Genomic DNA, 12,245 nt, shown 5'->3' on the forward strand with positions numbered 1-12,245 from the left:
ACTACGGGCTGTAATTCATTTAAACTTGGTTTATGATGACGGCCATATAAACACATCTGTCAATGTTTCGGAATTCAAAATTTTACCATTTCATGTAAAATGTTGAATTTTGCTTAAGCTGGTGCTAAAAGGCATGGGCATGGACAAAAGCTTGCACTATCCAGTACAGTCCATGAACAGGCTCAATCAAATTCAGAGCCTGCAATGTTTTCAATTATGGACATTCTAAAGGGATTCTTTATTTCTCTATTTCCTAGGAAGCTGAAGTGTTAAGAGGAGTCATGCATGTAAACACAGGTTCTGATTCAATAATTTGTGCACACAGTTACTGTATGCCCCTTTTATGATACATGTATCTGCTTTGACTTTTATATGACCTTTTTCTCAGTAATCACCAAGTTGGAATTCATTGACACTTCATTGGAAAATCTCCAAAAAAAATACATATAGTCAAACCTGTGTTAAAGACCACCTTTAAATAAGGACCACCCTGTTACTGTAAACAAAAACCACCATTGGACAAACCTTCATTAATAAGATACAACAAAATTCACTCTAAATAATGACCACTTTTCTATAAAGGCCATGTATTGTTTCTCCTTTGGATGGCCCTTATACACAGGTGTGACTGTACTAGTAAAATTCATGTCATATAGATATATATAAATAAATGCAATAAATCTGTGGTTTTCCAGGAGGGAACTGATATGGTTCTACCAAGATGGTGCTAGCTTTATTTTCCCAGATGCCTATGAAGAGTACATCAAACCCATTCCTGAGGTATATATGATTGAATTTCACCAGCAGTGCACGTCTTATACTGTACATAGTTAATTTGTAAAGCATATATTTCTTGCAACCAGCAGTGCACTTCTTATACATGTAGTTAATAATTGTAAAGCATATTTTCCTAGCAATGAATGCACCTTTTATCCTAAGATTCTTCTTAAAACTGACTTTCTGATCTTTAGATTTAAGATCTTCCTGTAATCCTCTGAACAGTAATAGGTAAAGACCCTCAAATTTATAGAGCTTAAGGTTTAAATTTGGAATTGGGATTATAGAGCTTTAGGTATTTGGACCTGGGATATTAGAGCTTTAGGTATTTAGACAGTGGATTATAGAGCTTTAGGTATTTGGACCTGGGATTATAGAGCTTTAGGTATTTGGACCTGGGATTATAGAGCTTTAGGTATTTGGACCGTGGATTATAGAGCTTTAGGTATTTGGACCTGGGATTATAGAGCTTTAGGTATTTGGACCTGGGATAATACAGCTTTAGGTATATGTACCTGGGATTTATAGGGAATTAATTTTACAAAGCTTAAGGTATATTGACCTTGGATTAATAGAGCATTAGATATATGGACAGGGTATTAATAGAGCATTTACAGAGCTTAAGGTATATTGAACTGGGATTAATAGAGCATTAGGCATATTGACCTGAGATTAATAGAGTATTAGATGTATGAACCTAGGGTTAATAGAGCATTTACAGACCTTTAGGTATATTAACCTGGGATTTATGGAGCATTATGTATATGAACCTAGGAAAAATATAGCATTTACAGAGCTTAAGGTATATTGAACTGGGATTAATAGAGCATTAGACATATGAACCTAGGGTTAGCTAAGAGCATTTACAGAGCTCAAGGTATACTTAACAGGGATATCTGGAGCATTTGGTATATTAGGTAAATGAACCTAGGATAAATAGAGCATTTACAGAGCTTAAGGTATATTGAACTTGGATTGATTGAGCATTAGATATCTGGACCTGGGATTAAAGGGATACTCAGGCAAATTAATGACAAAAATATCAAAATTATCTTATGTACTCAAATCATGCTAAAATGACATTTGTAAAAATTCCAGCATGTATTTCTGTATAAATTCTATATATTTTGGGTTTGAAGCATAAATATGCCATATGTGTTGAACGGAATTTAGACGCCGACAGAATCACTGAATAGTTTTAAAACTAGACATGTGACATGAACAAACCCTGGAAGTTACAATAATAGATATTGTGGATATTGCATGATTGACAGAAACCTAAATTATTCATTTGACACGTTCTTTAACGTTTCAAGAGAATTCACAGTGACAACTATTGTGAAATCTTAAAGCTCTAACCCGACCCACATGGGTCAAGTTAGGAAACCACCATTTTATTTTTTATACGGAGAAAAGTTTTGTTTCTGTGACTGCTTTGTGTATTCATTTTTAGGACATTTACAGATTAATGAATGAAAAATTCAAAAGGAAGAAATGAAAATTTTTCCTGTGTCTCCCTTTAATAGAGCATAAGATATATGGACCTGTGATAAATAGAGCATTAGATATATGGACCTGTGATAAATAGAACATTAGATATATGGACCTGGGATAATACAGCACTTACAGAGCACTGGGATTAATAATTAGGTATATGGACCTAGGGTTGATAGATCATTTACAGAGCTTAAGGTATATTGAATTGGGATTAATAGAGCAGTAGGCATATGAACCTCGGATTAATAGAGGGTAAGAAAAAAATATGATGAAAGACAATGAAATTTGACCCAAAAGTCTGCTTGCCATAAATAAATCTCCACATGCAATTAGTGCACACCAAATTCTGATGGCGCATCCTGGCATGCCATCCGATTGCACGGTTTGTTATTCAGTCAGTATTTATTTTGAAATATCCCTCAAAAAAATTCCTGATGAATGGTTTTGTCCAGATTGAAAGATGGACAAGTCCATTTTAAGATACATTGTACATGTATGTAGCATGGTAAAGCAATTTGTCGTCTGCAGATAAATCAAGGGGTTCCATGTTTACATGATAAATTGGCAAAGAAATGTTATTATGAACTTACCAAACTTAAATATAGAGAAAATATACAGCCTCTTCCTAGGCTTTTAAGCTGCATGCCTCCGGAAAAGCCAAAGTATTTTAAAAAAAATCAAATTTGAGAAAGATGTACTAAGATTTTAAGAAAAGTAAAATGATTCAAGTTTCAAATCACTTACCTCTTCATGATAATATACCGAGATAATAAGCAATGTTTACAATGTGTAAAATAATATCATTGTTCACTTATACAATATTGTTCTTTTAAATGCATTTTCAAAATTTTATAAAATAAAAAATCACAAATCTGGAGGCATGCTGCTTTAATGAAAAAGCAGACATTAATTATCAGAGTGGTGGATATAGTGCATGCTGGAACCAAAAGTGTAAAAATCTATTTTTAGCACTGATGACCTTGACCCAACTGACCCCTAACTCCATTTAAAGGAAGAATACCATGCAAGTTACCTTCCTAGAACCAAATATGAAATACAGCTATCAATAAGTAAAGGCTGTATGGATAAAAGTGTAAAAATCTACTTTTAGCATTGGTGACCTTGACCCAACTGACCCCTACCTCAATCAAAAGGAAGAATACCATGCAAGTTATCTTCCTACCAAATATGAAATACATCATTCTGTCATAAATAAAGGCTGTATGAGCAAAATCTGGAACCAAACGTGATTAGCCCTTGCCACCAGAATGTATTCAGGCTAGCCTAGCGTAACTTATATTATGTATATGTTATTTTCATCCGTGCTGTTCTACAGAAAATAGAAACTTCGTCCGTCGTCCGTCCGTCGTCGGTCCGTCCGTAAACTTTTGCTTTAAATGACATCTCCTCATAAACCACTGAGCCAATTTCATCCAAACTTCACAGGAATGTTCCTTTGGTGGTCACCTTTGAAAATTGTTCAAAGAATTTAATTCCATGCAGAACTCTGGTTGCAATGGCAACCGAAAGAAAAATCTTTAAATATCTTCTTTTAAACAACCCTAAGAGCTAGAGCTTAGATATTTGGCATGAAACATCTTCAAGTGAGTGTCTACCAAGTTTGTTCAAATAAAAGCCCTGGGGTCAAAATTGGCCCTGCCCCAGGGGGTCATTGCTTTTCCCTATATGCATAAAGTAAAAACTTAAAAATTCTTCTTTTAAAGAACCCAAAGAGCTAGAGCTAAGATATTTGGCATGAAAAATCTTCTAGTGAGTGTCTACCAAGTTTGTTCAAATAAAAGCCCTTGGGTCAAAATTGGCCCCGCCCCAGGGGGTCATAGATTTTCCCTATATGCATATAGTAAAAACTTAAAAAATATTCTTTTAAAGAACCCAAAGAGCTAGAGCTAAGATATTTGGCATTAAACATTTTCTAGTGAGTGTCTACCGAGTTTGTTCAAATAAAAGCCCTGGGGTCAAAATTGGCCCCGCCCCAGGGGGTCATTGATTTTCCCTATATGCATATAGTAAAAACTTTAAAAAATCTTCTTTTAAAGAACCCAAAGAGCTAGAGCTAAGATATTTGGCATTAAACATCTTCTAGTGAGTGTCTACCAAATTTGTTCAAATAAAAGCCCTGGGGTCAAAATTGGCCCCGCCCCAGGGGGTCATTGATTTTCCTTATATGCGAGTAAAAACTTAAAAAATCTTCTTTTAAAGAACCCAAAGAGCTAGAGCTAAGATATTTGGCATTAAACATCTTCTAGTGAGTGTCTACCAAGTTTGTTCAAATAAAAGCCCTGGGGTCAAAATTGGCCCCGCCCCAGGGGGTCATAGATTTTCCCTATATGCATATAGTAAAAACTTAAAAAATATTCTTTTAAAGAACCCAAAGAGCTAGAGCTAAGATATTTGGCATTAAATATTTTCTAGTGAGTGTCTACCGAGTTTGTTCAAATAAAAGCCCTGGGGTCAAAATTGGCCCCGCCCCAGGGGGTCATTGATTTTCCCTATATGCATATAGTAAAAACTTTAAAAAATCTTCTTTTAAAGAACCCAAAGAGCTAGAGCTAAGATATTTGGCATTAAACATCTTCTAGTGAGTGTCTACCAAATTTGTTCAAATAAAAGCCCTGGGGTCAAAATTGGCCCCGCCCCAGGGGGTCATTGATTTTCCCTATATGCGAGTAAAAACTTAAAAAATCTTCTTTTAAAGAACCCAATGAGCTAGAGCTAAGATATTTAGCATGAAACATGTTCTAATGGGTGTCTACCAAATTTGTTCAAATAAAAGCCCTGGAGTCAAAATTGGCCCCGCCCCAGGGGTCATTGATTTTCCTTATATGTGTATGGCGAAAACTTAAGAATCTTCTTTGAAAAAACCCATATAGCCAGAGTTAAGATATTAAGCATGAAACATCTTCTAATCAGTGTCTACAAAGTTTGTTCAAATAAAAGCCCCTGGGTCAAAATTGGCCCTGCCCCGGGGGTCATTGATTTTCCTGTTTTGTGTATAGTAAAAACTTAAAAATCTTCTTTGAAAAAACCCATATAGCTAGATTTTAGATATAAAGTATGAAACATCTTTTAGTAAATTTCTACAAAGTTTGTTCAAATAAAAGCCCGGGGGTCAAAACTGGCCCTGCCCCAGGGGTGTGATTGTTTTTAACTATATGTGTATAGTAAAAACTTAAAAAATCTTCTTTTAAAAAGCCCAATGAGCTAGAACTTAGATGTTTAGCATGAAACATCTTCTTATGGGTGTCTACCAAGTCTGTTCAAATTAACAAATAAAAGCCCTTGGGTAAAAATTGGCCCTGGGAGGGGGGCTATATACAGGTGAGCGACCTCAGGGCCATCATGGCCCTCTTGTTAAGAAATACACCATTTTTATTGGATGACAAAATAAAGCTGGACACTAATATAATGTTTGATGGTTTTTACTTTTGAAACTTAGATTCTATAGAAATTATTATATTACCTTTGTTAAAGAATTATTCAGAATTTAATTTTTGTTCATCACAAAAGAAAATATAAATATTAATTTTTCTTATCTTTTATGTTAAAGCCGAGCCTTAAAAATATGGAAGACAACTGGTTAAATACATGTAGCCAATTTGAATTAATCTTGTTGGCTATTTTTGGTGTTTGATTCAGAGTGTACTAGGGCAAGCAATCACTTTAACTTTTAGTATTGTTTAGAGTTGTTTTTCTTGATATATACAGGTTGAAAGATGCGATCTGATTGGAGCATATTATTGTAGACTGACAGGAAGTGATGAGAAAGTCCAACTGGAGTGTGCGAAGGCATGGAGTAAATGGGAGCTGAAAACCTCAAAACTTTACGTAGACGATAGTTATGTTGCCCGTGCGGAGGCAGATATCTGGGCGTTACAGTTTGCTAGAATTGAATGGTGAGTTTAATTTGTACATTAGCCGCATGGCCGAGTGGTTAATGTGTCGGACTAGTAATCTAATGATCGCTAGACGCATGGGTTCAAACCCTATCAGAGGCAAGTCGTTAGTTCCTTTAGCAAGAAACTTTACACTTACTGCTCAGTACTGGTTAGTTCCAGGAACAGATTCGAAAGTGTGTCTATAAGCTTATAGCTTCCTACACAATCACTTGTAGCTTCCCACACAATCGAACTAAAATAAATTATCAAGTACATCAAGAGAAGGAGAGAACACACATCAAACATCAGGATGGTTTGTAACTGGTTTATTCTAGGATCTACTGGTTTCGGTGTTTCAAGACCTTCATCAGGATAAATTACAAAGAAAAATGATGACTGAAGTTCTAAAAAAGAGGTTACGTATGTTACTATAAATAGTCATATTAATGAGTTTTTCTGGGCAAAGGGCCAAGTTATTTTTCCATATGAAATGTTTCAAATCTTGGATAACCACAGATCATATCTATGTCAATGACTATTTTTACGGCATGGTTTAAGTGTTCATATTCACCTAAAATGATTGTTTTGAATAAATGTAGTTCTAACTCCAAAGTCTTAAGTTGATTATAATTACTGAGGAGAAATTAGTTGGTTTCAGTAAAACTAAAATTCTTCATTATAAATATGTAGACGTTAGTTGAGATTTCCTGTGGTTGTTTTGTTTATGTAATTTTGTAACAATGTTTATCTTAAAATCTGTTACGATATTTTAGCTGCTGGCTAGAATAATCAGTTATTCTAGTTATGCTGCTTGACATATCATCGGCATTTTCTGGTTCAATGATTTTTGTCAGAGTTATGGCCCTTTAATGAATTTTATTTTGTAAAATTTTGTCCTGACTATTTCTCTCATACTACTTATGCAAATGAAATGAAACTTTACTGGATTGATCGTAAAGTACTTGCACATATTGAACAGTTTTCTGGTGGAATGAATTGCATTATGGCCTGTTAATGATTTTTGTGTCTTCTGCTACAGAGTTCCTGCAACATGCAATTGACTAATATCAGGCAACACATGATCAATAATCGCTCTTGTATATTGTTGTCCCATACTCTGCTAATATGAGTTTTTCTCCATCTAATAGATGTTATCCCAGTCATCGAATTTAGCACTGGCCCGGTGGCCCCTGGCTTGTGAAAATTAGTTCGGGCCAGTGTAAATTTAAAGAAAATTTTTGTTAGATATATAGTAGAATAAATTCAAAACTGGAATTCGGGCTAGTAAATTCAAAATCTTAAATTCAATGATTGTTATCATGATTGTTATCAATGACTGTTATCAGGAAATCGGCAATTGTGGGATTTTCTATGATAATCCCCCAGTACAAGCAAAATTCACAGTGCACATACCGTTCACAAAAGATTAGTCAACCTGTTAGGCTTATTTTTGAAGCTTTGACTGTAAAAGTTTGTTGGTACCCCTGGATTAGCTGGGAAAAACCCAAAATATTCTTTATTCCGGAGTAAGTCTATTCCATGGTTCAAAAAAGCGTACCTGTACAATGTTCCTGTGCAATATAAACAGACACAATAGAGTGATCTACACGTTAAGCTTATTATTATTTAAATATATATACCAAGTTAGTATGGAAATTTGTTTGTATCTCAGGATAAGATGGGAAAAAACTTAATTTTGCGAATTTCTTGAGAATTAGACATAGGTCCATTCAGGCCTTAAAAAGTACCTGAATTTGATCATTTGTGAGAAAAGGACCCATTAATGGACATTGCCCTTAAAAAAAACCCAAAATGAATTTTGCCCCCCCCCCCCCCTATTAAAAAGGCCCTAAAAAGTCCTTGAAAATTGTGGAGATAGTTATCATGGCCCTTAAATTTTCAGGGTGATCTTTATTATAAGGTGGTCTTTAACACCAGGTTTTACTGTAGAACATAAGTACCATTTTAGAGAAAAGTTTGAATGTTTGGAAGGGAAATTAATAGTAAGGATTGTCATGCAAGGAAAAATATAGATAAGTGAGCAATTTTGTACTGAAATTAATTTTTACTTTTATTTCCTTGCTGATTTCCTTGTCTTTCACCAACAATAATTAAATTGGATAGGAAAATGTAAAAATTTATGTTAGATAATATCTAAGTTCCAAAACTCATTTATGATATAAATGTCAATAATAGGAGCTCTACTGGGTTACATAAGTCTGGAAATATTAAATTTGAAAAACTTGCAGATGTCAACTATGCCAGAGATATGAAATAAATACACTTAGAATTAAATTGAAATTTTTTTTTGGCGGGTGGGGGGGGGGGGATGATTCATTAAGCCTGGTATGTAATAAAAGCATTGTAAAATTAATCCACGACGGTGGGTTCAAATCTGGCCGAGGACTTTTGATTTCTTTCATGTAAGGAAGCTATCCAGCTAGCTTACGAAAGGTTACGGTGGCTCTACTAAGGTTCATGAAATAATGCACAGAGGGGCACCTGAGATCTTCCTCCACGCAGTGTTGGTGCGACGTGAAACTAAACCAAATAAAAAAAAGAAAGAAATAAGAGAATAAAATTCAGTTCAAGCTATTAAAGGACACTATTACCCGAGTTGTTTTCAACAGACTTCAATTATGTGTTGCAAATATTTCAACTGAGAAATAATGATATAATTCATTGCAGTCATTACTTTGTCAATGGAGGATTTTTTGAGCGTGATGATCAACTGTTTGCCCAAACGAGACAAGATACGCCACATTCCAAACAACGATTAATGTTCCCAAGGACGAATACCTTGTATGTCCAATGGAAACAGCCTGGAAACGGGTACATAGGCGTAAGCTCAAACTCTTATTTTTTAGCTCACCTACGACAAAGTGGGGTAAAGGTGTGGTATAGTGATGGGGCCATTTTCAGTCTTAGCTTCTGCGACCTAGTTTTTTGACCTGAGATGACCTATATTTTCAACCTGACTTGATAATCATCAAAAACAAACCTTTCCTTATCCAAATTTCCCGAGGATATTTGGATCAAAACTGCAGCCACTAGAGTGTTAACAAGATTTTTCTATTTTTAGCTCCTGTGACCTAGTTTTTTGACCTGAGATGACCCATATTTGAACTTTGCCTGTATTTTCATTGAGACAAATAGTCTGTCAAATTTTGATTATGATCCAATCAAAACTGTGACTGCTAGAGTGTTTACAACCCAAATGTTGACGATGAACGACGCACAAGACGGACGCCTGGACATAGCCCCATCACTATACCTTTATAGCATAATAAGCCAAAATCAAAGCACAATAAGCCAAAATCAAAGCATGATAAGCCAAAATCAAAGCATGATAAGCCAAAATCAAAGCATGATTAGCCCAATTCAAAGCATGATTAAAGCATGATTAGCCAAATTCAAAGTATGATAAGCTAAATGCAAAGCATGATGAGCCATATTCAAAGCATAAAATAAGACAAATTCAATGCATGATAAGCCATGTACAAAACTGATAGCATGATTAGCCAAATTCAAAGCGTGATTAGCCAAATTCAAAGCATGATTAGCCAAATTGAATGCTTTATAAGCCAAATTCCATGCATGATAAGCCAAATTGAAAGCATTATTTGCAAAATTCAATGCATGATAAGCCAAATTCAATTCATGATAAGCCAAATTCACTGCATGATAAGTCAAATTCAAAGCATTATTTGCAAAATTCAATGCATGATAAGCCAAATTCAATGCATGATAAGCCAAATTCAAAGCATTATTTGCAAAATTCAAAATATGATGAGCCAAAATCAAAGCTGGTTAATTCATTATATGAATTAAACAGAAAGTTGTAAAGATTATAAACTAATATAATAATAATTTTATTTCAGGCATTTCCTGAAGCGGAGTTTCACATCATAGCTGATGCTGGACACAGTAACAAGGAGCCTGGTACCCAGTCCAAGCTTCTAGATGCCTGTGATAAATACAAGAACCTTTAACTGGTACCCAGTCCAAGCTTCTAGATGCCTGTGATAAATACAAGAACCTGGTACCCAGTCCAAGCTTCTAGATGCCTGTGATAAATACAAAAACCTTTAATAGCAGTTAAATAATATAATAGCAATGTCATGTATGTTACAATAACATTTACGTAATTGCTAAATGAAAAACTACATATTTGGTATGAAATAACATTTACATAGTTGTTGAAATAACTGCTACATATTCGTTATGAAATAACATTTTACATAATTATCTATTTTTATTACAACCACATTTGAATTGCAATATCATTTTATTAAATAGTTACAGTGTTGTTTATACAATAACATTTAAAGTGGTGCAATAACATTTTTAAATAATTGATACAATAACATTTACATTATAGTAAATGTTATATATATCATTTAAAGGCCCATTTTGCCCCAGAATGGAACGCTTATTTTTTTTCACAAAAGCTTTTTATTTTTGGTGTACTTTTATAGCTTAACTTGTGACCAAATGGACATGTGGAATAAGTCAGATTTGACCTTGACCTTTAAATGACCTTGACTGTCAAGGTCAAAGGTCAGATGATTAAATTTTGCATTTATTTTCTTAACTTTGTCATTTATTTATAGAATTGATGCATACTTTGACAAAACAGCAAGTGTGACCTATTAAAATAAAAATATGGAAAACCTTATTATGTTTTTACTTTATTTTTATTTTTTTAAATTTGTTTAAAACAATTATTTGTTCGCTTTTAGAAAAAGTAAAAAAGTTGAGCATTGCCCCTGCCCAGCGATGGCTGTTGTTTTATTTTGTTGTGTTTTGGCAATTAGTACAGACTACAGTTACACTGTTTAACCCATTACTTCATGAGAATTTTGTGAAAAATGGCTGTTTTCATGGAAAAGTCTCCCGTTACAAGTTCAAATTGCTATAAAACTATAAAAACTGCTTCGATACTAATCAAACTAGGCACAAATGTTGACTGAACCATTGCCTTTGTAACAACATGCTCAGTCTAAAATTTCCTCTTACCATGGCAACGAGGGGACATCTCAAAATTGCCAAAAATCACTATTTTGTGTGGATTTTTTCCATCAAAATTGATTTCAAATTGCTGCAACTTCTCAATGGATTGATATAGAGTCAAATGCTTTTCAGCGTTGGTTACACGTTACCTTATGATAGATCTGGGGTCATTTTTGCATCTTACAAGTCCAAAATTTTCCTGTTGATGAGGAGGACTGCTGCCCCCCTTCAAACCCCCCAAACAGAAGTAACAACTTTATTTCATGAGGCTAACACATTCAGTTTCCCCATCTTCCATGCGGGCCTCAAAAGAAGAGGGCACATCACCCTTCTGGCAACCCCCTGATGTATCCTTTGGGTTGGGGGCCGCGCCTAAAAAGTGGTCACTTTTTTTAACAACATTTCTCAAATGAAAACATGTGTTTGGGGCCCAAACAGGATATTTTTTGTTGCGCGTTGTTTCGCGTATATATGAGGTAAAGGGTTACTATGCTACATGTACTTTGTTTACAATTTTCTGCTTTTAATAACAAATTATTTCACATTTTGCTTTTTCAGGTAATAAGTGTCTTAGTCCTTTTTGTACTTTCTAAAGAATTAACCATTTATTTGTTTCTAAGGCATAATGTGCCTTTAAATAAATACTAGTAACATCATTTTCTTTATTGATACATGGTACAGTGCTAGTGCATTATATACATGTATGTATATGTATATAAATTTGAAATTTTCCTTTTATGTAGCATGGTGAGTTTTCTTCATGTAATGATTTGTACATTTGGATAGCCTTTTTGTAGCCATCTTAATTCTTTGAAAATAGGGTCAGATAGTGCATCTGCAGCTTTATCTAGAATAATGCGAACTGTTTGTTTCTGAAATTTTAGCATTCTCTCAAGAAGTTCATTTGAGCAATTTCCCCAAATTGAACAGCAATAGTCTATATAATAATATAGTCATTGTAGAAAAGTTTCCTGGCATGTAAACTGAGATTTTGTTTTAACCGTACATGAATATAGAGATTACTATTGCATTTCTTTATTGTTTGTTCAATTTGAATTAAGT

The 12,245-nt window shown here is 34.3% G+C and overlaps 1 pseudogene; it reads left to right on the plus strand.

Moving 5' to 3' along the window:
- The first annotated feature begins 666 nt into the window (after positions 1–666).
- LOC132748256 (probable proline iminopeptidase) lies at positions 667–8,950 on the plus strand (annotated as a pseudogene).
- Positions 8,951–12,245: the final 3,295 nt, after the last annotated feature.

Source organism: Ruditapes philippinarum, unplaced genomic scaffold, assembly GCF_026571515.1.
Source record: "Ruditapes philippinarum isolate M1 unplaced genomic scaffold, ASM2657151v2 ctg9613_1_1_1_1, whole genome shotgun sequence".
Lineage (NCBI taxonomy): Eukaryota > Metazoa > Mollusca > Bivalvia > Venerida > Veneridae > Ruditapes > Ruditapes philippinarum.